At 34.7% G+C, this 25,962-nt stretch overlaps 1 protein-coding gene across 9 annotated transcripts in view; it reads right to left on the bottom strand.

Moving 5' to 3' along the window:
• The window catches only part of IMMP2L (inner mitochondrial membrane peptidase subunit 2), a 917,077-nt gene that overhangs the window by 759,295 nt on the left and 131,820 nt on the right, over positions 1 to 25,962 (bottom strand). For 2 of the 9 annotated variants that reach the window (XR_005063787.2, XR_005063788.2), the window contains exon 5: positions 16,713 to 16,861. The exons of the other annotated variants lie outside the window; for them this stretch is intronic. The gene's annotated coding sequence lies outside the window, so the exon portion shown is untranslated. The remainder of the gene's footprint in view (positions 1 to 16,712; positions 16,862 to 25,962) is intronic. 9 annotated transcript variants of the gene reach the window in all.

The raw sequence follows: 25,962 nt of genomic DNA, 5'->3' as shown, positions 1-25,962 counted from the left end.
ATAAGGGCCAGGAGCCCAAGGAAACCCACTACTAAGGACACTAAAAAGGATAGAAAGGGGAGAGAGCAAGTCCCCTAACAGTAGGTAGCTAGATATGAAGAAGAAAAATCCATAAGGGTAGAGTCACAGAAACCAACAGAGAATGGTTAAAGGAAGTAATATTCAATAGTATCAAATAAGAAGAATAATTTCAAAGAATCACTGAAACAGGTACATTTGGCAAGTCAGAGATCACTGATGCCCTGCATGAAGGAGATTCCAGCAGAGTGGCGGGAACAAACAACACTGTAGAAGGCTGAAAAGCACAAGGGAGACCAGGAAAAAGAGAGGCCAACCAGAGGTAACTGTTTCTAAAACCCTGCTCATGAATAAAAGAATGATAAAGTAATGAGCACAGAATCAAGGGAGGGTTTGGGGTGCTTTCATCTTTGTTTTTTGACATGAGTGAGACTTGAACATGCTCAAAAGCTCAGAAAAGCAACCAGGGCAAAGAGCCTGGTTAAAAAGGCAAGAAAGGGAATAAGTAATGGGGCAAGGCCTGAGGAGGTAGAGAAGGGGAAAACCTAGAACACAGGTGGACAGGAAACTTTGAACAGGGAAAGAATATTTACTCCTCTAAAAATGGAAGAGAAGGTGACTGAGGAGATGATGATTCAGATGCAGGCAAAAACTGTAGTTTCTGTAGTAAAATATTACTCAGTTTTTACAGTAATCACTGGGCTCCTTTGATTAAGGGTAACTGCAAATGAGGTTGCACAGTTCCAAGTATCTGATTAACACTGAAGTATAGCAAATGTTCTAGAGCCAGGAGCACAGATTCATCACAGAAAGGGCAAGTCAACTTCAGTCTATTCCATAGCCAGTGACTTACTACACTCTAATACAGAAAACCTTTGAGAAATGATTGTCAAAGAGCAATAAAGGGAGAAAATGTGGGCTAGTGGGTCCTGGGGACAGGGGACATTTGTCCCTCTTGGATTTCCACCTGGGTACATCTGGCATGGAGGGTATAGAAGAGTGTTCCCCTCCTCTCTGCACAAGTCCTCACAAGCTTCTTCCCGTAGGAAGAGTCACAGCTATCACACTGAACAACAGTTTAAACCTTATGGGTGGAGTTATTGGGCTTTAAAGGCAAGAACCCAGATTACTCCTACCTGTGTTCTTTCTATTTCTGGTGTTGGAGTAGTGAGCATGCATGCCTAGGCAAGATCTGGTCCTCCAGGCAGAGTAGTTATGATCACTTTCTGTGATTAAAAAAATCAGAGACCTGGACTTCCTCATCTCCTCTTTACTCTACTTCTTCTCCTACAACTGGGGAGAAAAGTGGGATTGAACCTCATAAGAGTAGGAAACAGTTAAGCCTCCAAAAACCCATGCCTTATCATTCAAATTCCCTCATTGGAAAACACAGATATTGAGGGTTACCAAGCATTCATCCAGCTATGAAACAGCACTTTTTTTTCCCTGCTGGCTTCCATACTTTTGTATAAATCATTCTTCAGTCCAGAACCCCAGAAGGCATGAAGCAGAAAAGTAGAAAATTAAAACATCAAAATCCTACCTTGAAACTCCCTTATTCAAAAGCCCTTAGCAACAAAGTAAAATTTCCACTAAGTTTTTCTGCCTCTGTCTTTATTTTTCACTTATCTTTTCCTCAGTCTGACCATCCTGAAATCTTCTCTCCTACTTTCACATATTCAAGTCCGTGAATATCTAGTACATATGTCACCTTCTCAAGGAAGTCGTACATGATCTGTCCAGTTAGATTTAAGTATCACTGCCTCATCTACGCTCTCATAGGCCTTATTTCTATCTCTGTTAAGTACTTCGTTAGAATTAGTTAATTATATTCCTCCTAGTAAATCAGATGCAGATTGCTAAATTCACCTTTGAGCATATTGTCAAGGTTGGTGCCTACTCTAAATCACAGGTCATCTCTCCTTCCCCAGCACCGTGTGGGATGGCAACAGGGCCCGGCAGTGCTCCATCAGCACTCTCCTTCTTTGTTAGGAATGGAAGGAAGGAAGAGATCCAGAAGGATTTTGTACCATGGGTAAACAATCTGAACCAATCTGGCTGCTCAGACCAGAACTTATGGAACAATCTTTTGACTCATCAGCCCATCACTGCTCTATTTGGTCTGGAGCTATGGGAACTCAAATCATCAGGCTGGAAGGAAGATCAGACAGTGAAAACAAGTCATGAAACAGTCAATGGGACTGAGGCCAAAAGACAGCCAGCAGGTGAATCTGTCCACCTGCATTTCAGAAAGAGTAATTACAAGTGTATTTTTAAACTAGCTAAAGTCAGTTAAGAAGTAGATTGTATTTAATAAATACTGAATTTCTAATCTGGCAAAACACTTTATAAAGTACATTATACACACAAAGTACTTTCCAATACTCCCATTTTATACCTGAAGAAGCGAAGTCTTAGATAAATTGGGTGAGTTCTGTTAAGATCTCATTCATCAACAAATACTAAATAAATGCCTTCTACATGCAATGCAAAGGGATTGAAGCATTCCACCCTTGTGGAGCTTTTTCCTATGGGACAGGTAATAAAAACAATAAATATAATGTATAGGTCAAGTGGTGCTAATGGGAAAATAAGGCATGTTGGGCAGGATATAATGAAAAAGGGAATATATTGAATAACATTGTCAGAGATGGCCTCGATGACAAGATGACATTTGGGCAGAATGGGGAAGAAGAGAGCCAAGTGGTTGGTTTCCCATTCTGAACTACAGCTTGGATGTCCACTGGTTATGCTGTTTCAAACACAGCAATTTGCCTCAAAAAGAGGAAGGCCCTGACATTCAGGCAAGTAGCAGGGAAAGCAATACCCTGTTCTTAGCATTTCAGGCATATTAGGAGGGTAGTTCAGAAAATCCTGAACAGGACCCAGACTGTCCAAGTGGGTCTCTGGCTAACACATTAAGATACTTCAAAAAGATGCCAAGCAGTCATTTTCATTGATAGGACTAGCAGTACCATGCCAAGTAGTAAAATGTTAAAGTTCAAACCACAGAATGTTTGATCTTATAATTGTTGTTTTTAAAGGCAAATGTCCAGGGTACTTTGTTCTGGTTTCTATCACACAAAAGTTGTTTCACTGTACTCTGAGTTACTTGGCTGTTACAAGACAGAAATGAGCTGTAATAAGAGCTTATTAAGAGAAGGGAAAAGTATAAATATCTGGTCCTGTACCCAGATCACTATCTTCATCTAAGGCATGATTTACTTTTTTTCCAGTGAGGTATTTTATAGATCAATTAATTACCCCCTATCAATAAGAAGTAAAATCTGGTTCAAAAGGTGGAGTAAAGAAGCAAACTCAGCTGAACAATTGTTTCACATGATCATTAAATAATCTGAAGCGGCATCTCTACAATAAAATAAATCTTCAGTGCCTAAATGACGTGTCCATGAGACTTCCCCTTTCCTTTGCACAGTTTGCTCCAGTCCTTAAGATCCCTTCTTTTTTTGGACTCATACATTCATGCACATAACAAATATAAACTGAATATCTACAATAAGCCAAGTATCGGAGTGGTTAACTATAGGAAATAGGGTGTATGTACACATACATATGCACAAAGCCAAAGAACAATTATATACACACTGGCCCTATGTGGCCTCCATTTGGGACTATTTCTAAGCATGCCAAATACTTAAATTCAAGTGTGAGTGTGTGTATATTTGTGTGTGAATGAGCTCATATCAGAGAGAAAGGGGGAGAATGGGATAAGAAGTAAAGTTACATTAGATAAGAACAAGAGAAATCATAAAAGACTCACAATACAAATGTACTTAAAGAAAAAGAATGACGTGAGCCTTCACTCCCTCATCTTCCCTGCACAATCACATTTGCAGCACTGATTTGCCTGTATCCTGTGTGTTCCCTGTGTTCCTTACAGTTATCATAATCAAGACCTACCTTAAAAGCTATTTGCAAAAATATCTATACCATAAACTTTTAGCTGACAAGTAATTATATTTTATCTTCCAAAGGAAAATTAGGCATGAAACAAGCCCACAACAAAAGACAAGAAGAACTGATACCCCTGCTTTACACAAGAGGCAAGGGAGATTTAACTGAGATAACACAAGTTTCTATCTCTCACCCTTTAATTCTAAATTTGATTTTGTATTTTATATCACAATGAACTTACTCAAAAATAGCAGAACAACCCCTATGTCCATATGTTGTCCTACAAAAGCAGGAGAAAATACTACTTTTTCTCAAGAAATATTTGTGTTTTCTTGTTCAAACACTATAAGAATAAAAGAACTGTTTTCAGAAATGATGAGGTTCCTGCAGATAACATTTACCCACAGGATTTGAGGCTTTTTTGTGATATAAAGTGCAGAGCACTTTGAGGATGGTTACAGATGCAATGGCACAGAAAAGGCTTTTAACTTTGGCTCATTTCCTCTGACCACCATGTCTCCATTCTAAATTATAACCTCTCAAAGCTACAGATTCTTTAAAACTAGCTTTTATACTGCCTTTCTTTGGTATCACAAAATAAGAACACTTTGTTACTTGAAAATAAAAGCACAAAATTATTGGACTCAATAACTGTTCTCATTATTGTAAACCAATAAACAAAGCTCAACAAAAATTGTTTTTGCTAATAGCTATCACTTATTGAACTGCCAAGAAATAAACCCAAAAGAAATCAAAGAAATGTCTGCTTTGACAATATTGATAGTTTCTTATTCAGAAACTCTTTAATATCAGAAATGGCTAGCAAACATTGCAGAATTATTATTATCACCCATAATAAAACCTTAAGTTAAGCACTAAAATCCTGTCACTCCCATCTTAGAATGTTTTTTTAAAAAACTAAACTACTATAGAATCCCATTTTTAACTTAGGAATTTCTTTTATGATATAACCCATACAAGATGCTACCTGCTCAGCTGAATCATTCTGGAGTCCCTACTTCATAGCCACAGAAAAAAATCACAGGACCAGGAAACCTAAGAAGCATCTGGGTCCCTTCCCCTTGCTGGCATGGCCCACAAGGCCAAGGCTAAATATTCAACAGGTTGGTTAGGGATAGTGACGCCAAGCCAACTGGTGACCCACAAAGCTGAGTGGTTGGTTACATACAGGGGGATAGAGCAAACAAGTAAACATATTGAGGTTAATTAGAGCCAGGTTTTCCAGTGTGAGAAGGAAATGGCTAGCATAAAAAGGAAGGAAGAATAAATCCCAATGTTTTGGATTAGAATTGTTGGTATCAGTGTGAACATATTTTTTAGATAGATCCATCTATAGATACATACACACATGCATATATGGATAGAGATGTATGTATGAATATGGAGTATATATTTATGCACATACAAACCTGTACTTCCTAGTTTCATTCACTGAGAAGACCTAAAAGCAAAGATAACTCCATAGCAATGAGCCCCTTTAGAACCCATATCTTGGTTTCTAAATGTCATTCTCCACTAAACAGCCAAGAAACCTTAGTAACTCCAAGCCTTGAATAAAATTCCAAGAAAAGCCAGAGCCACCTTTTAACATGAAGAACTGAGAACACAGAATCACTTCTGTGATAATTCTGCCCAAAATATATCATCTGAACCTATTTATGAGGAAACATCAGATAACACCAAATAGAAAAGCTTTATTTGGCTATACTCTTCAAAAATGTCAAGATAATGAAAGACAAGGCAAGACTAAGGAGCAGTTCCAGACCGAAGGAGACCCAAGAGCCAGATCAGCTAAGCCAACACACCATCCTGGACTTAGGACCTATAAAGGACATCAGAGACAACTGTGGTATGCATGGGATCTGTGGATTGGATGGTAATACTATACCAGTACTAATTTCCTATTTTGATGGTAATATTTGGGATTATGTGGGAGAATATCCTTATTTTTAGGAAATAGTCTCTTAAGTACTAGGGGATATTGAGGCATCATGTCTGAAACTTTTACTCCCTTCAAAATAATAATAATGTGTGAGAGTAAAGGTAGAGGGAGAAGAGAGAGAAAGAAAAAAAAGAGATATGATACAGCAACTATAATAAAATGTTAATAATAGGGGGAGGATCTGAGTGAAAAACATACATGAGTTCTTTGTCCAATTCCTTAAATGTTTCTGTAACTTTGATATCACAGTAAAATTAAAAGTTTAAAAAAGAAAGAAATGTTTAATCCCAAATGCTCATACACTATTAAAGAAAGCCTCAACTTAATCCCAATTTGTTATAAATTAAGAAAAAAATAGGTGTGCTGGGGCTAGACGTAAATACTGTCTACATAATTCTAAAAGTACTTAAACCAAGTAAGAATGTTAAAACAGCTTCTATCATCAGTATGTCTAATAATGTGAGTGCTTGCCTGATAAAAGTATATATATATTGAGAATTATAAATACTATGAGGATAAAATTGCAGAAAATCCCTCATATTCATAAAAGAGCTGTGAAAACAGAGATGTGTCTCAGATTCCCCTTCAAGGGAGGATGGACCCAGCATGGCCAGGTAGGGAGGTGGTCAGTAGACAGCCTCCAAATCAGTAGAATTCAACATCAGCTTCAGCTGCAGACAGCAGTCCCACTTTGGGGAATGCCACATCCTGCGACAGACAAAGGGTGACATGACACACGCTGAGGGCAATATTCCTCCGATCCCCCCCAGCTCCATCAGGCTAGCTGGGGCCTTCCTTCTCTGCCCAGTCCTTATCTTCCCCTTCCTTTCACAGCAGTTGATCCCTGACACATATCTCACCACAAACTCCACCTCAATGTTTACTTCTCTGAAACTCAACCTACAACAAGGCCCTCCTTTGTTACTGCATTAAACATAGCTTGATATAGACACCTTTTATAATTTTGGCCTGAGTCGACAATGTTATTTCTGACTAATGAGACAGTTGTAAATTTTCTTCAGGTGAATTCTGCTTCTGGATCTCGTCCATTTATTTACCTTCTCATGGTGTGTGACAGAAGAATTGTATTTTCCCCTTCTTGTGTTAGCCAAATATAAAAGATAATCATTATTTAAACAACAAATTTCCCTCTTATGGTCCACTAGCTCCTGCTGCTTTTTCCTGTAGTGAAATTCCTTTTTGAAATATAACAAAAAGATTTCCATGGCAATAGATAATAATCTAGATCATGTGAATTGTGACTTGGCAACCAAACAAAACAAGAAGAGATTTGGGACTGCAGTGGGACTAAATTTCAATTGCTGTGTGTGTATTTTTAGTGTCACATTTTAAAACAAAAAAAACACAGACCAATGCACACATACAGACTATGAAGGATAAAACTCTAATTATAGGATAAGCTTAACAAACATCTTAATAATTAATTTGTAATATCACTCACTACTGTTACTACCAAAATATGTTCAACTATCATTAAAAAATTTACTTGAAAATTTTCACAACTCTTACTTGGAAGTCTATGATCGGCTACATCAGTTCCAATTACTAACTAATATGTCCCATTATATGTACATTTTTACTAATAACTACAAATATGTATTATGTTTAATATATAAATGAAAAATTCTCAAAGGTCTACAGAATCACCAGGAAGTATAGGAATAGAGGAATTGAAGAGTTTGTGAGTAGCACAAATACAGTGGCAGATCTCTTATCTGATACTCAGTTAGCCAGTGTTCCCTGTTGCTCCTGTGGCATGTGCAGGCTGATGCCCTTGGGCAGCATGCTTTGTAGACCACTTGACTACGCAAGTGATCTTCTGCCCCCACCCCGAGTTGTACATTCACCAAGAGGCATCATTTTGTTCCCACTCTCATTAGCAGTTATTCCTTATGCTTTAATTGTATAATTTAATTAAATTGTTGACAAGCTGATGAAATAAGTGCAAAAGGGAAGACTTTTTGGAAAAAAAGTAAGTACACTGCAAAGATCTGATAAAGATGAATCATTAAAAATATGAACAAATCGGGTATGAACAAAGGTAGACTGTGGACAATCAGGGAAACAGTTATGGCAGCCAAGAAGGATTTTATACTCAGACTGCTTTGTGTCTTAAATTTTTGCTATTTTTAATAAAACTGTAAATGGTAGACAATGCATTGTATCTGTGTTTTATAAAAAAAAATGCCTATGCAAAACTTCAAACTTTTTAAAGGAAAAACTTTTAGCCTTACAACAGTAAATGGCAAACAGACAAGACTGCGTGTTCAAGGAAGCCTAGACAGGATTCTTGAATACACAGCATTACAACCACACCTCTCTTTCATTTGCCTCCACTCTCTACATGGGATTCCTGTCCTCGGTTCTTAAGGATAGCACTGAGCATGCTCACATGTCCTAGACCTGTGACAGGTACTGCCTCAGTCTCAGGCTAATCGTTCCTATTGGCAATGAAGGCTTAGCAAGTGTTCATCCCTGATGCTTCACTGTCCTCCCTTTGCTTTGGACGTACATACTCCTCCTTACCAACTTGATTTCACTTGCACTCAGCATTTCACAATTATAAACTGTATGTTCTCTGTGACCATCCCAAGCCCAGCCTCAGACAACCAATGTATTTAAGATACAATTTTAAAATATTTTGTCATTTTGGGATATATTTTATGGTCAAGAATAACAATTTTAGTGACATTATTTTTTTCTTTCTTAGTGGTGAACAAAAATAAGGATGCATTTTAGATTTGATAAAATGTAAGTTCCTCTCCCAGGATATTCTGATTGGTCAACAGAGATAATCCATGTGAAGCCCTTAGCATTGGATGAAACACACAGGAAATGCCCAATAAATATTATTTGCCACATGTTAACATCATAGCTATCATCATGTCTCTAAACAAATATCAGATGTTTCCAAAGTAAGCATAAATTAAGTTACGGTTCAGATGCATTCTTCTTACTCTATTTTTTCTCTGAGGGCCTTTTATGTTTTTCTGTTCTAATTTTCTAAACTTCATATTTGTTGCCATGTGAGAGAAGAATAAAAATATCTGATGGAATTGCTTAATATTGTGCTAAATGACTTTCGAATGTTCCAGACCAACAAGTTAGGATCTTTTCATATCAAAGGACTTTAAACATAGATCCATTTACTACTCTCAAATCAAAAAACCAGGGACCTCATTGGAAAATAGACTGCAAGATAATTCCATAGTGAACAGTCTTTGAAAATGGCTCTAATCAATTATCTTTTTCCTAACTGTAAGTACCAAATCATATTTTCAAATGATGTAAGCCATTTTTCTTCCACGTCACTCTTCAACATTTTTCCATTTTTTTCTTTCCATAAACAGTCACCTGAAATGTGTTTCTGCTTCAGTTAGAAAGTGATCAACTTAGTTAAAAAACTACAGCCCAGTTTTGTTTGCCTAGCCTCACATTGTTACTTACGCTGTTTTACTTTATACTATACCATAGTTATTTTAGCAGAAATATTTTACTTCTTGTCAGTGAATGTGCTACTATAGGAAATGACCTCATTATAATGAAAAATATATAGCACAGCTACAATATTTCTAAAAATGAGAAAATAATGTAAACACTATGGCTTTTTTGGTATTTTTATATGTGGAATTATTTCTTTTGCTGTTGACAGTTTTTGCCTTTCCCCTATTTAAAATTACTTAATTGAAAGCATAGTATAATTTCATCTCTTGTATACTAAAAATATACAACTATAGTAACATTCAATAACACCAACTGAAAACTATTAGATACTGATTCAATTTGGACCCTTGCCTAACAAAGTGTTATTCAACAAATTTACTTAAGCTATAATCCCAATTATTGAATTTTGATGCATCATACCGCCCTAAGAATAGAGAAATATAGTTGGGAAATTTTTTGAATGAATGCAGTACAACACCATATATATTGCTAGTCTGCAATTTTTAATTTTTTCTCACTAAAATGTGAGGCTGTAGAAAACATGAAATTGAAAAATATTTAACATAGAAAATCATATAATAATTAATATTAATATCAGTACATATAACTATATGTTATATTATAATATAGTGTTATAGTACTCCATATTATATATTATAATTATATAAAATTATATAATTATTATTAATATCAGTACATATAACTATTATGTGTTATAATATAGAGTATTATAATATTCTATTATATATTATAAATATTAAATATTAACATATAAAATTATATAATAATATTAATAAGTACATATAACTATTATGTTATAATAAAGAGTATTATAATGCTCTATATAATTATTAAATATTAATTATAAATATAGAAAATATTTAATATAGAAACTAGAAATGTTTTTAAATTATAAGAAGAAAAATCACACTTTTTAGGTTAAATGAATTATTAATCATCCTTTCCTTACAACACTTCTTTTTCTTTTTTTTTTTAATCTAGGGTATAAATATGTACCAACACATCTTATTTTTTGCCTTCTTTCCAGAGTAGAGAATCTAGATTATCCTACATTCCTTGCTTCTCATGCTATCAGTACTATCAGGCAATCAACAGAACATCCTACATTATAAGAAAATGTAATGTTTTGGTTCAGTGCAGAACACACCAACTATATCTATAATGTATTAGTTTAAAAAGGAGATTCAACTCCTCCAACTATTGAAAAAGATTCCAAAATAAAAGCAAAGGATAAAGTTACGTAAGTCTCATTTTAAACTATCATTAAAATGTTTGCACTCTCTCCAGTATACTAACACAGTATAGACTGGGCTGTGATTAAATGTCAGCTTGCCCCAGAAGGCTTTCCTAGCCCTCTCACCCTGACCTCACTCTCCAGCTGAATGAGGTACCTGTCTTGTGGGATTTCAGAGCCACCTGAACATACCACCTATCACATCTTGTATTTTGCTTCCTAGTTCCCAGTGAGTCTCTCCACTAAACAAACCATCAGAGCCTCAGAAGTTAACAGCTGAATCTCAGACATCATTTCATCCCTATCACCTAGCTAATAGTAAACAGATTGCAAAATTTATAAATGAATGAATGGGTGCAAGATTACAAGACTTCTAGTCTGTTTAAAGTCTGTCAGGTACTAATGACTGCAATAGTAAGAAGTCATTTAACCTTTATAAGCTATGATGTCCAATTCATAAATGGATAATTTCTTAACAAGATTGTCTATCAAGTCTGTTCTAGTTCAAACTTCTATGATGACATGACCTCTATTTCCAGAATCCAATCTTACAGTCACTGCAGCTGTACCTCCTCTTTGGCATAGGTATTCCCTTGCCCCCAAAGTCTGGCCCTCACAAACTTTCTTGACTTTCTCCACCCTACCCTACTGTCCATATGAAAGGTACTTTCCTGTTCTCCTTAAGGCTTTTCTTTGTGATCAACTACCAGTGTCTGCAGTCTGAATGATAATACCTTTTATGTAACTTCTGTGTGCTAAATTTACACTCGCAAGCCCTGCATGGCTTAATGGGAAGATGTTAGTGATGTGGGACATTCAGGAAGGAGTCTGGAAAGGATCTCTCAGCCTATCTTACTTAAGGCTTTGGAAAAGCGTTTGTCATGAGGCATGACTACATTTCTACTCTGAAATAAAATGTCACAGTAATAAAGGTTATTAATATCACTTTATAGTTTTACAAGTCTTATTACCATAAATCACCAACAGAAATAACATATGATCTTTCAGTCACACACATGCAAAAAAAAGAATGAGACTGATAAACCTTTCTCAAATATACTCTGCTAAGTAGTTTATTTTTTGTTTTGTTTTTGTGTTTCTGCTTTTCTTACTCTAATTTAGATTTTTCAAATATTTCCATAAATTTTCAGAGTAACTTCACTTTGGACTGAACAGATTTGTTTTTGCTTTTTTAAGGATTTGATGACATATGGTGAGATTGTGTATCTTTTTGAGATGCCTTAAAAATTTAGCATGTTGTTCTAAATGTAATCCACCAAATTATAAACATGAGTTGAAGTCTGTAAAATAAAAGTCCAATTTGCTAGTGAATATTTATATATAAATATTAAAGATAGTATTTTAACTCAACAAATATTTTCTGACTTCCTACATATACTAAATTTTACAGGGGAGCAACAGTGATTAAAACCAATTTCTTCCCTCCAAGGAACATGCGGTAAGATGGAGAGAACTATGCTCAATTAACAATAACATAAGGTAGAATAAAATAGTACTTAAGAGAAAATTCTGTAGTGACAGAAAAGAGGTTTAGTATTAAAATAATGGGAATAAAACCATACTAATACCCTTCCGAATGTCAATGTACTTCTTTGAGCAATTAATAAAGGGCGATTCACCCAACCATGTCTTTTCCAAAGACCCACTGTAGATTATGCTTCCACTTCTGTAAAAATGGGCTCTAACTGGTAGTAGACTACTGTTTGCTGTTCAGATTTTGCTAGTATTCATGATGATAAAATGAGAAAAAATGTCAGCAAGGCATGGTTATAGAGAGCAATTTAATTGGTAAACCAAAGACTAGATATTTACCTACAAGGTCAGGTAGAAGGAATAACGTGAGATGCTACTAAGCAATAAAATTAGGAAGACTACAGGTTCATTATTAAACCTACTCCAATACTCCGCTAGGTTATTGAATAAAATACAGGAAAAATGTTCTTTGGGAGATCATTCCTCACTTATACATTCATGGTTTAAAAAATAATAAAAATCAGAGACCAATCCTTCATTCATTCCCCTTGTATATGTCCTATACAAAACAAAACAAAAAGCCTTCTGTTCTGAAACTACTTTTTTATAAAACACCTCAGCTGGTATTATGCCTGAGAAGAAGTTCTTATTCATATCTATAGATTAACTGCATAATGAAATAGAATCACTCTTTTCCTTAAGATGTTACTTTTATCACTTTATTTGCTCAAAAAACATAAAAGCTTCCATTTACAATAGTTCCTCTTACCCATAGGGGATACATTCCAAGACCTCTAGTGGATGCCTGAAACCACAGAGGGTATTGAACCCTACATACACTGTGTTTTCCTATACATGCATACCTATGATAAAGTTTAAATTATAAACTAGGCATAATATTAACATATTATTAACAATAATAACCAATAATAAAATAGAATTATAAAATGTACTGTAATAAAAGTTATGTGAATGTTTTCTCTCTCACCCTCTCTCAAAATATCTCCTTGTCATGATGTAAAATGATAAAATGCTTATGTCATGAGAGGAGGATGAAGTGAGCTGAATGGCAAGACTACTGTTGACCTTCTGACAGTACATCAGAGGCATGATCACCTGCTTCTGCACTGCAGCTGAAAGCAGGTAACTAAAACCGTGGCAAGTGAAACCACAGATAAGAGGGACCACTATACTACAAAATCAAAGTGAAATTCTTCAAGGGGGCATTTATGACCCTCTGTATCTATATATTGAACCTGTTTCTTATTACTTTCCCAAAAAGAATCTTGTCCCAGCTGCCCTCATAGTTCCACAAACACATTGTTTACTTATGTCTGTTTACATGTGTTCTTTCTACAGCCATCCTCACACAGCAAATCCTCTCCCTTCTATTCAAACCTTTTCCAGCTCAAGTCAAGAAATTTTCCTCCAAAAATTCCTCTTAGGTCATCCAAATCCACATCAGTTTCTTCCTTATTATATATGATGTTCATTCTGGAAATCAATCTTAAGCTATTTTAAATTACCATCAGCTATTTTCATAACAACTTGGTCAAAATTTTTATAGATGGCTTATCTCTTATTTTGTACTTCCTTGGATGTTTAGTATATTACTTAGTGAATTTAGCTATTGAAAATATATGTGCAGTTTAGAGATGGTCAATAAAATAATCTAGTCTAATGTCTTTCTTTTTACATATGAAGAAACATAACAAAAAGTTACATAACTATTCCAAAATCACAGGCAGTTTGGGACAAGTACAAAACCCAAAACTCTGTAGTCCTCAGATGGTAATGTATCCTGAAGAGGGTCCTCAAAGGGTGGGAGCAAGGATTCTTTCCCATGTAATACTGTTGAAGTTGGGATACTCCGATTTAAAAAGTGCCTTGAATTCTGAATGTGAAGTTACCATCATAGTTAAATGTAAAGTAATATTTGGGCAAAATTAGCCATGCTATTCTGAAGCCTTATGAAGGGTTTTTTTTTAACTGACATATTATTCTAAGGGCCATACCTGGAACCCCAAACACATACACTACTAATTAATATCAAGTGAAGGCAAAACTTCTCCATCACATTTAACAACTGCCCTAGCTCAGAATACTTTATCTACTTGGCTAGAAAATAAATGGCCACATAAATTCATACTAGTCAATTTTCTAAAATATTTTGGGAGAAATAACTACTATACCAAGAAATCAGGTTCAGTGTGATACAATTAAAATTGGTTACTACAAAGAACTGACATACTAGGAGTGTTAGGGATTACTGACAACCTTTCAGCAAAAAATGGATTGCCCAACTGCTACTGTAATGACAGTGAAAAATTTTATTTCTTAATGATCTCATCTGGAACACATTATATTTGACAGACTATAAATGCATTCAAATGTAATAGGCACATAAGGAATACCAATTATGACCACCCTCTCCTACAATAAAAAAGTGACTTTTGAGCACAACTCTGAACTGTTTTTAATGCTTTTGGAGCTCTCTTTTTCCATTCAGGAATAATCAACTACACATAAGAGCTTGTGAAAATCTCAAGCCATTTACTATCTTAGTGAAAAGAGGAAAGGTAGAAAGCCTATAAACTTCATTTCTGATCCATTTGAAAAAATTTTAATTTGGAGAGGACATGACTACATTTTTAAAGTCCCTACACACTAAAAATAAAATTCATTCTAAACTTTCATATATGACAAAGAAAATAATATCAAACAGCAGCCTACAGTTCCCTAAAGGAATGATAACAAATTGGTACTTCTTAAAGAAATTCAGTGACCTACAATAATGTGAGTTCTTTATATATAATGTCTGTCAGTAAAGAATACAAAAATTTCAGATTCATTTCCGGGTGTGAATTCCAGAAAGCAACTGAAGAAATATATCAAAAGTAATTCCTTAATTCTTGCTTCACTTTGCATCTGTTGCTTATAACTATATCAGAAAAAGAAAAATTACACCAGGTATAGTTTGTTTGAATTACAATTATACAAATTAAATACAAGTTTAACCAAAATTTCCAGTAATGTCTAATCAGTCATCTAAGACACTAAAGGTCTCTGAAATTTCTTGCATCAGCTATGGTTTGCTGGGTTTGCATGTGCTTACACAGTTCATTTTTTAGTTATTTAATAGGAAGTGTGCAAAAACTGTCTTCAACTAAGATTTATTTCAAAGGTCTTGAGAAATGGAAATGCTTGAATTTAAAGATTTATCCATTATTTGGGAACTCTCTTCTTCTACTTGCACTGTTCCTGAGTATGTAGATATGCCCAACACAGAGACCAGCTGAAAACTCAGGAACAGAAAACTCCAACTACATTATCTTAATAAATAACTCCACACATTAGATTATACAAAAATAAATAAATAAAAGTATATTTGGAACAATACCCTAAAAAATTTTTACTAGAACTTCACACTCAAATGTTTAAAGAATTCTGAGCATTTGATATGGCAGTATACATAAAGTCTAGAGAATGGTTGATGAAGTATAGTATCAGATACATAGTATGTCTAAGAACAAAGGAGGTTAGAAAATTACATATTTAGATTTTTATATGAATTACTTGTCTAATTACAAATATAAGTGAATTAAAGATAAATATAAATTGTAACCTAAACACACTCTTTGAGTTTCCTTCCTATGTTAATGACTATTCCTTTTCATGCCCCTGGCTCTACCCAGGGACCCAACTAGGGTTCAGGCCTAAGATCTCTTCTCTGTACTCATTGTCTAGATCAGAGTTTGACAAACTATTCCTGTTGACCAAGTGCAGTCTACTACCTATTTTTATAAACTGAGATTCCTCAGAACATAGCCATACATATTTGTCTAACTATTGTTACAATGTTTCACAATACAAAGGCACAATTTAATAAACTGCAACAAAGGCTACAGGATGTATCTGACCCTTTGTAGAAAAGGTTTGCCAATCCCTGACAACTCCCCAAATTTTGTCTTCAGTCTGAAACCAGACTTGCATTCCAACTCCTTAGGCCATATCCACTCTTGGGTTTCTAATAGGCATGCAAATGTAACACATCTGAAACTGAACATTTGATTTCCACTCACTCCCACCTTCTACACCTTTCATATCTCAGCACACACATTTCCATTCTTCATCCAACTGCATTAGCCAAAAACTTTACAATCATCAAGTCCTTTCTATCACATTCCAGGTACTAACCATCAAAAAATTAGATCCTCAAAATATATCCAAAATCTGTCCACTTCTTACACATTCCAATGCTACCACTTTAACTCAAGTCACAACCATTTCTCACCTGGACTACTGTAGGAGTTTCCTTACTGGTTCCCTATTTCTTCTTATAGCCCCTTAATATTCTATTTTCAAAGCACATCCAGAATGATCATGGAATTCACTGCTGAAAATACTCTAAATTAGTGACTCCTGTCAATGCTCTATCTTTGCCATAGTTGGGTTCCCAGAGAAATGCTGAGATCTGTATGCATTTGGGAGAGTGCTCTCAGGAACAACATTTAGAAAGAAGTGGAGGAAGCAAAAGAGGGAGATGGAGAAGCTGAACTGCAATGCAGTTGTAATAGAGGCTTCAGCCAATGCCACACTAACCTTGAGTGAGAATGGACCTTCAGAATTATCCCAATTGAGGCAAAGGGCTGAGTCTCTGAGCCCATGCATTGATGCGTTATGAGACACAGGGTACCCAAACCCCGGCCACAAGAGGGTGCATAATCTTGGGTAAAACACGGGAAAATGTGCTGTAAGAGAATTAGAGAAATGCAAATGAAAACCACAATGAGACTCTACTTTACACACTGGAATAGCTAACATCAAAGGACAGAAAATAACAAACGTTAGCAAGGATGTGGAAAAAACAGAATCCTTATACATTGTTGATGTCGCTGTAAAATGGTATACACAACTGCCTTGGGAAAAAAGCTTTGTAGATTCTTAAAAAGTTGTAAATTTAACATACAAACTAGCAATTCCTCATCTAGGGATCTACTGCTAGAAGAATGAAAACATGTTTACATAAACACTTGTAAAAGAGTATTTGTAGCAGCATTATTCATAGTACCTAAAATTGCAAGCAACCCAAAGTGCATCAAATGGTGAATAGATTTTTTAAATAGTGTACATACATACAAAGAATACTATTCAGCAATAAAAAGGAATGAAATACTGATACATACTACAACATCGATGAACCTCAGACATATTAAGCTCAGTAAAAGGGGCTGACACAAGAGGCCCTTTATTGTATGATTCCATTTAAATGAAATGTCCAGAAAGGGAAAATCTACAAAGACAGAAAATAAATTGTTGGTTGTGTGGGGCTGGGAGTAGGAATGAGGAGTGACTGCAAAAACACACCAGAAGTATTTTGGAGTGATGGAAATTTCTAAAATTGAATCATGGTCATGACTACTCATTTACAACCTGTAAATTCACCATGTATCATTCATTTCTACGCTTGGCATAGGTGAATCTTCTGGGATATAAATTATATATTAATAAAGATGTAAAAAGGAAAAGAATAAGAAAGATCATTGGCTGATCCTTGAATTATCTAAAGTAATAGTAATGATGATGATAGCTAATACTCAATGAGTTGCTAGGGGTCAAGAATTAGTCTAAGAGCTTTACATGTATTAACTTATTTAATTTTCTCCATAATCTCATGAAACAGGACCTATTTCATCCCCATTTCAGAAATGAAATCACTGAGGCACAGGAAAATTAAATAACATGCTCAAGGGGCATAATCTTGGGTAAGACACATGAAAATATAAGTAAATATACTAAGAACATATGAATTAGTTTATACTCATAAAAAGAAATCATTCCACTTTGAAATGTCAAGTAACAACATTTGCCTGCACAACCAGCAAAACCAAAAGATATCATCATGTGTTCTATAAACACGGTAAACATATCTAAGATGGTCTAATAACCATCTCTGCAACACATTATCTGTACTAGTTTGCAATACTTAAATTATCTCTACTAGCAAATGAAACTAGACATACATATATACTCATTATAAGACAGTTTAATCAGTAACTGGTACATATTCACTGAGAGACTTGATTATTATAAACAAATACACATAATACCCATGATCTAGTCTACTGAATCAATGTGTTCATGCAGCTACAAAAATATCACTATGGTATATATAAACACAACTTTATTCTACAAAGTCATGCATAAATACATACATATACACACACATATGCCATATAAAAAATATTTTTCTAGTGCAACGCTGCAAAAGTGAAGGCATATCATTGCTCCTATAACTGAAAAGTACAATGGGACAAGATGAGATGACAGTGTGCTTTATCTTTTTCATAGGAAAGTTTAGTTACAAATTTCATATGGCAGTAAACAAATATGAATGGAAAACTTGGGGACACTAACTTTTGGTGTACCTTCCAATAAAACACTCTCAAAATTAGAGACAGCTCTAGATAGAAGAGCTGATAAATGAACTATACTGTATGTAATTAATATGTTTTTTATATACTAAGTCACCTCATATAAATAATCAGCAAGCCTATATACTTGACAACAATGTATTTTAAGCATCTAATAAAACACAATACCCAGACTGTGGAAGGAAACAGGGTGTGTAACTAAAACCACATTTCACCTTCAATACCTTTGCAATCTAAGACTGAAAAACCCACATCAGCACTTTCTGTCTAAATGATATATCGATAGAAAGCTAGAATAAAAATGGTGTTAAAAAATGTACCATTTATAACTGGGAATAAATGTTTCTAAGTGCTGACAAGCTTATGTCAGTTAAATTGCTTTTATGTAGAAATATTTTTCCCTAAATGTTTCCTTAGTATTTTTATTAGGAAACTTTATAATTAATTTATGTTCCAAACTAATAATTACACAAGCTTTTAGGGTGCTTGTTATACAAACTAGTAATGTGTATATTTAAGGCATTCTTAGAAAGTTGAAGAAATCATTCTGTAACAGAAAATTAATTCTGATCCTTAATTCTCTTAGAGCATAACATGTCTGCCTACAAAGCAATGCATCAATAGTAAATTTATAATTCAATATGGATAGCAGCCCATAGCAAAAAAATTTGCAAAACTATATAACCAAGCACATTAAACAGTCCTCCTGGGTAACATATAACCATGAGTAACTGTCATAATTCAATACATACTACAGTAAGAACCATTACTACAGCATGTGTTCATTTTGAGTCCCAATTCATTTTTTTAAAAACCTGTAGATGTTAACATAATGAATGAAATCAGCTTGCACAAAAAAGAAATGACCTTAAAGGGTATATTAATCTCTGAGAAAAATGTATCATGTTTTCTTTAAGATGTTCATATAACTTTAATTAAATCATCTTTTGGTCTCCATATAAAGCAATTCTTTGAAATCCCAGATAATAAAAATACAGCAAAGCATAAAGCTTGCTTCTATGAGTAACCAGATTCAATATTCAGGTTTAGAACAACTATATTTACTACAATGAACTTAAGTGAAAAAAATAACTATGCTGAACTCCTCCAGGATTGCCCTCCCACTCCCATATATAACTAGAAAAGTTATATAAAGTATATAACTATATAAAGCCATTTCAGATATTGGACAAAGGGCAAGACAGGTCTGTGATTGTTAAGAGACAAAAAAACAAATCAGGTGCTCTTAAGACTTCCCATATTTCATTCTAGAGACAAAGTACAGATTGTGGTCTGGGGATAGGGAAGCCAATAGAGCCTCATAGACTAAATAAGTTGAGCTACAGGATAACTGAGGAAGCAGTGATGACCAGAAATTGTGGAACACAGTGCTACTGAAAAGTGAGCCATGCAGAGAAAAGGCTGCAGTAATTGGCACAGAATTCCCTTAAGGCTTTAAATATCAATCTCTGCTGTATAGGTTGAAACCCCAAGAGGCCAAAAGAGGAACAACGTAGGAAACTGAAAGATCAATTTCAGAGAAATTGTAAAGTGAACAATTTCCAGAATGCAAAGACCGTGTTGAACACCCAGGGCATGCTGCAGAGACTCCAAAATGGTCATGCCTTACCATTGAAGCTAAACTAGCTACAGAGCAAATGCTACCCTAGATTATCCTGTAAAAGCACAAAAATGAGCATTGAAATGATCAGACTGATCTGCAATAATTAGACTGAATAGAAAAAAAAAAAGGTCAAACACTATTTAAAGGAAACCATAAAATTTGGCTGATGTATGTAAAACATAATTAATGAACTAAAGCCTAAGCTAATGAACTAGTTAATGTTCAATTATCTAGTTAAAAAAAAGAAAATGAAACAGGCAAAAATAAATAAATAAAGGCAGGAAAATGTTGCCTGTAATCAGGAAAAAAAAAATCAGTCAATAAAAATATCTCCTTGCCATAAGAAGGAGGAGGGAGATGTCTAGGCTGGCATGTGCATACAGTGAGACAACGAATTTGACTGGATCTGTACTGTTGGAACTCAACCAGGAGTTGGGAGGGGTGCAAGTTGTAGCACCCCAAAATCTCATGACTATAGACTATCTATGGTTAAAAGAACATATGGGATGTGAACAGATCCCAGAAATGGGCTGCTTTAATTTGTCTGATGGTTCAAGTACAGTTGGAAAATATCCATCATATCATAGATAAATTTTCACAAATGCCTAGGGTGCCTAAATGGTTTTCTTGGCTTCACTGGAGATGGCTGGTAATTATAGATTTGCTTTGTTTATGTCACCGTATTCCTATTATGTTAATATGTGTGTGCAAATTAGTTAGTAGTTTAAAACCTATACATACTTAAGGTACTATACAAGAAGATATGTCAAAGAAATAATCAATCCTCCCAAGTTTCCTTCATATGCTACATCTATAGCTTTTCTTCTTCCTTCCTAATTACAAACCTTAAATAGAATTCGTGCCTCATATCGAATTTACCGAGTATCATAATTCCTCCAGGTGGTAAAGATACCTCGAGACAAGTGCTGGGCATAGAAGCCACAGGGCATAAATCTGCAAAGAAGTAAAAAGCTAACCTTTGCAAACAATATGGCTTCTCTCTCACTTACCAACTTTACATTTCCCTGTATGGCCCCGGAAGATGACTGGTTAGCCAGAGACGGGTAAGATTCCTCAAGGGAGGTACAACCTAAGACAGGCACAGTCGCAGGGGGGCCATCAGGTGAGAATTTGGGGATCAACAGAGGTGAGGCTCAGAACCTCACCCCCCCTGCTTTGAGAGAAATCTTCTGCATCCGTGGATGTCTTGCTGCCCTTGTCTAGCCTGGATTAATACTTAGTCCATAGGCACACACCTGATCATCTGATCATCTACATTTGCCTTCTTACAGCACTAAACTATGTTTTCTACCTTTATCTTGCATCTACCTACCACTTCAGCATTTTATTAAAAATAAAAATAATAATAATAATAGGAGAAATGTGGGATCAACATATAAATCAAGTACAAAAATCAAATGAATATTCATATTTGACCTGATGGTTTATAGGTCATATTGCATGATCAAAACCGAAAGTTTCTGTGATGAATGCCCTTGTACTGTTCACCATGTAAGAATTTATTCACTCTGTAAGAATTCGTTCACCATGTAAGAACTTGTTCGTTATGCTTCAGAAGATTGGAGACTGACGAGAATTAGGCTTGAGATGGATTAATGATTGTACATTGAGCATTGACCCCCCTATACTGAATTTTATTGTTGTTAACAACCATTTGATCAATAAATATGAGAGATGCCCTCTCAAAAAAAAAAAAAAATGACCAAATACAAAGAAAATCATCAGAAGGATAAATTCACAAACCTAGTGGAAGCTTAGAATAACCTTTTCTCAAGTAATTTGTAATATAAACAAACAAAACTCACTTAGGATAGAGAAATTTTTATAAAGTTTATAAATTAATTTTAAAATTTGTACTAATGGATATGTCTAGACCTTGCATCTGACAAATGCAAAACACATAATCTTTCATGATGCACACATGTAACAACTGTGAACAAAATGTGTCTATTAGGTAACATTCTATAAATTTTGGAATCTTGATATTCAGCAGGAAGTGTTTTCCAATAATGGGTTTAAGCTACTAATCAATAATGAAAAGACAACCAGAAAATTCTCTTGTATGCAAATAAAGACATCAATTTATTCAACAACAACAAAAAAAAAATATCTCTAACTAACAAAGTAAACAACATAAAAGAACTTTTAAAGAAGCTATTAAAATGGGCTTATTAAGAGTAAAGACTTAGTGGAAAACATGAACATAATAAGAAGAGAAAGACAAGACATTGAAGAGAACCAAATTAAATTTCTAAAGGTAAAAACATATACATAATATTTTACATAAAAACTTCACTGGATTATTTGTCAAAATGGCCACACTGCCTAAAGCAATCTATAGATTCAATGCAATCCCCATCAAAATACCGACAGCGTTCTTCAACAAACTGGAACAAATAGTTCCAGAATTCATATGGAACCATAAAAGACCCCAAATAGCCAAAGCAATCCTGAGAAGGAAGAATAAAGCAGGGGGGGAATACTCTCCAAATTCAACCTCTACTAGAAAGCCTCAGTAAGTCAAAAGAATTTGGTACTGGCACAAGAACAGACCTGTAAGTTAATGGAACAGAATAGAGAGTCCAGCTATAAACCAACACATATATGGCCAATTAATATATGATAAAGGAGCCATGGATATACAATGGGGAAACAATAGCCTCTTCAACAACTGGTGTTGGCAAAACTGAACAGCTACATGTAAGAGAATGAAACTGGATTACTGTCTAACTTATACACAAAAGTAAACTTGAAATGGATCAAAGACCTGAATGTAAGTCATGAAACCATAAAACTCTTAGAAGAAAACACAGGCAAAAATCTCTTGGATATAAACATGAACAACTTTTTTATGAACATAGCTCCCTGGGCAAGGAAAGCAAAAGCAAAAATGAACAAGTAGGACTTTATCAAACTAAAAACTTCTGTACAGCAAAGAACACCAACAGTAGAACAAAAAGGCATCCTACAGTATGAGAGAATATATTCATAAATGACATATATGATAAGGAGTTGACATTCAAAATATATAAAGAGTTCACATACCTCAACAAACAAAAAGCAAATAATTCAATTAAAAAATAGGGAGAGGAGCTGAACAGACATTTCTCCAAAGAAGAAATTCAGATGGCAAACACACACATGAAAAGATGCTCCACATCACTAATCATCAAGGAAATGCAAATTAAAACCACAATGAGATAACACCTCACACCAGTTAGGATGGCCAACATCCAAAAGACAAACAACAACAAATGTTGGCAAGGATGTAGGGAAAGGGGAACCCTCCTACACTGCTCGTGGGAATGGAAATTATTTCAACCATTGTGGAAAGCAGTATGGAGGTTCCTCAAAAAACTCAAAATAGAAATGCCATTTGACCCAGGAATTCCACCCCTAGGAATTTACCCTAAGAATGCAGGAGCCCAGTTTGACAAAGACATATGCACCACTATATTTATCACAGCACTATTTACAATAGCCAAGAAATGGAAGCAACCTAAGTGTCCATCAGTACATGAATGGATGAAAAAGATGTGGTACATATACCCAATGGAATATTATTCAGGCATAAGAAGAAAATACATCCTACATTTGCAACAACATGGATGGAGCTAGAGGGAATTATGCTCAGTGAAATAAGCCAGCTGGAGAAAGACAAGTATCAAATGATTTCACTCATCTGTGGAGTATAAGAACAAAGCAAAAACTGAAAGAACAAAACAGCAGCAGACTCACAGAACCAAAGAATAGACTAACACTTACCAAAGGGAAAGGAACTGGGGAGGATGGGTGGGAAGGGAGGGATAAGTGGAAATAGGGGCATTACGATTAGCACACATAATGTAGCAAGGGAGGGCATGGGGAAAGCAGTATAACAGAGAAGACTAGATTCTATAGCATCTTACTACGCTGATGGGCAGTGACTGTAATGGGGGATGTGCTGGGGACTTGATAATGGGGGAAGTCTAGTAACCATACTGTTGCTCATGTAACTGTATATTAATGATAACCAAAAACATTTCACTAGATTAAATTATCAGATTGGATACGGCAGAAAAAATTTATCAGTGAAATGAAGACATAGCAATATGAACTATCTTAACCAAAGTACAAAGAGGAAAAAAAAGACAGAAAAATGAACATGTGTCACAATACTAAATAAGCTAACATTTGTGTAATAAGAGTCCTATAAGGAGAGGGAAAACTAGAGTGTCAAAAAAAAAAAAGTGAAAAAACCATGCCCCAAATTTTTCTGAATGAAAACTATATACCTACAAATCCAAGTAGCTCAACAAGGCCCAGGAAGAATAATCTTAAAGCAAAATGACAAGACATGTTATAAGAAATTTCTAAAAAAAAATAACAATAAAATCTTAAAAGCAACAGGCAGGGGGAAAGGCACACGCAGGACCAAAGATAAGAACTGTACAGACACCTCATCAGGAGCTACACAAGCCAGAAGCAAATGGTATAACACTTTAAAGTGCTGAAAGGAAAGTGAAACTAAAATTCTATATCCAGTCCAAATATCTTTCAAAACAGAACACAAAATAAATGCAAGATACTTGTTGCCAGGACATCTGCATTATATGACATGTTGAAGTTCTTCAAGTACAAGGAAAATAATACCAAGATGGAAACTTGCATCTATATAAATGCATAATGACTACTGGACAGAAATATATACAATAAACAGACAGCTTTTTCTTAATTTTGAATCTCTTTTAAGATAATTGACAGCATATAGCAAAAATTATATTCTGTGTAACTTATAAATATTATAAGTAAAATGTATGACCACAATAACACAAAAGATGGGAAGGGCAACTGGAAGTATGCAAGATGATTATATAATAAGTGAAATGAAATCAAATTATTTGAAGGCTCACTGATGAGTTACTAATACATATTGTAAACTCTAGCGTAAGCACTAGAAAATAAAAGAGGTATAGCCAAAAGTGGAGACAGCATATAAAATATATTTCATTTTCAAAAAAGGCAGAAAAAGAAATAGAAACAAATAAACAAAAAGAATGAAGAAAAAACAGACAACAAGATAGCAGATTTAAATCCAACCATACAGACAATTACATCATTTGTAAATAACCTAACCAATCTCATTACCAGGGCTCCCAGAAAGAAACAAGCCATAATGCCCTAAGACATTTATAGTATGCAATAAATAACTTCTCTATGTACCTAGACTGGGATTTGCTTTGTCCTATCCCCAGGAAAATTGGGAAAACAATCATCCAAGCCCTTTTCTGTAGGGCTTAGTTATAGAAGCCTAGCTGAGTGAGTCCAGTACAAATCCAATTTAAACACATACATTGTCAGGTTGCAAATAAGGCAAGTGTATGCTACATAAATTAAATCCAAATTAAATATGAAGACACAGAGATGTTTAAAGTAAAATGATTTTAAAAGATATATTATGCAAACACATAAGAAAGGTTGAGTAAGCTACACTAATATCAAAGTAGATTTCAGAATAAGAAATACTACTAAGGATAAAGGTCATTTTATTATGATAAAGGAGTCAATTCTTCAAGAATGCATACCAATACTAAATATACATGTACCTAATAACAAAATTTCAGAACACATGAAGCAAAAATTAATAGAACTGAATGGAGAAATAGACAAACCTACAATAAAAGTTGAAATATTAACACTCCTTTTTCAGTAATTAATAGAACAGAGACCAAAAAAACAGTCAGTAGGTATATATAATACTTCATTAACACCATCAATATATTTGACCTAATTG

The sequence above is a fragment of the Manis javanica genome, chromosome 6 (genome assembly GCF_040802235.1).
Source record: "Manis javanica isolate MJ-LG chromosome 6, MJ_LKY, whole genome shotgun sequence".
Classification (NCBI taxonomy): domain Eukaryota; kingdom Metazoa; phylum Chordata; class Mammalia; order Pholidota; family Manidae; genus Manis; species Manis javanica.
Note: the sequence above shows the minus strand (reverse complement) of the source record. Positions and strands in the feature narration are given on the sequence as shown.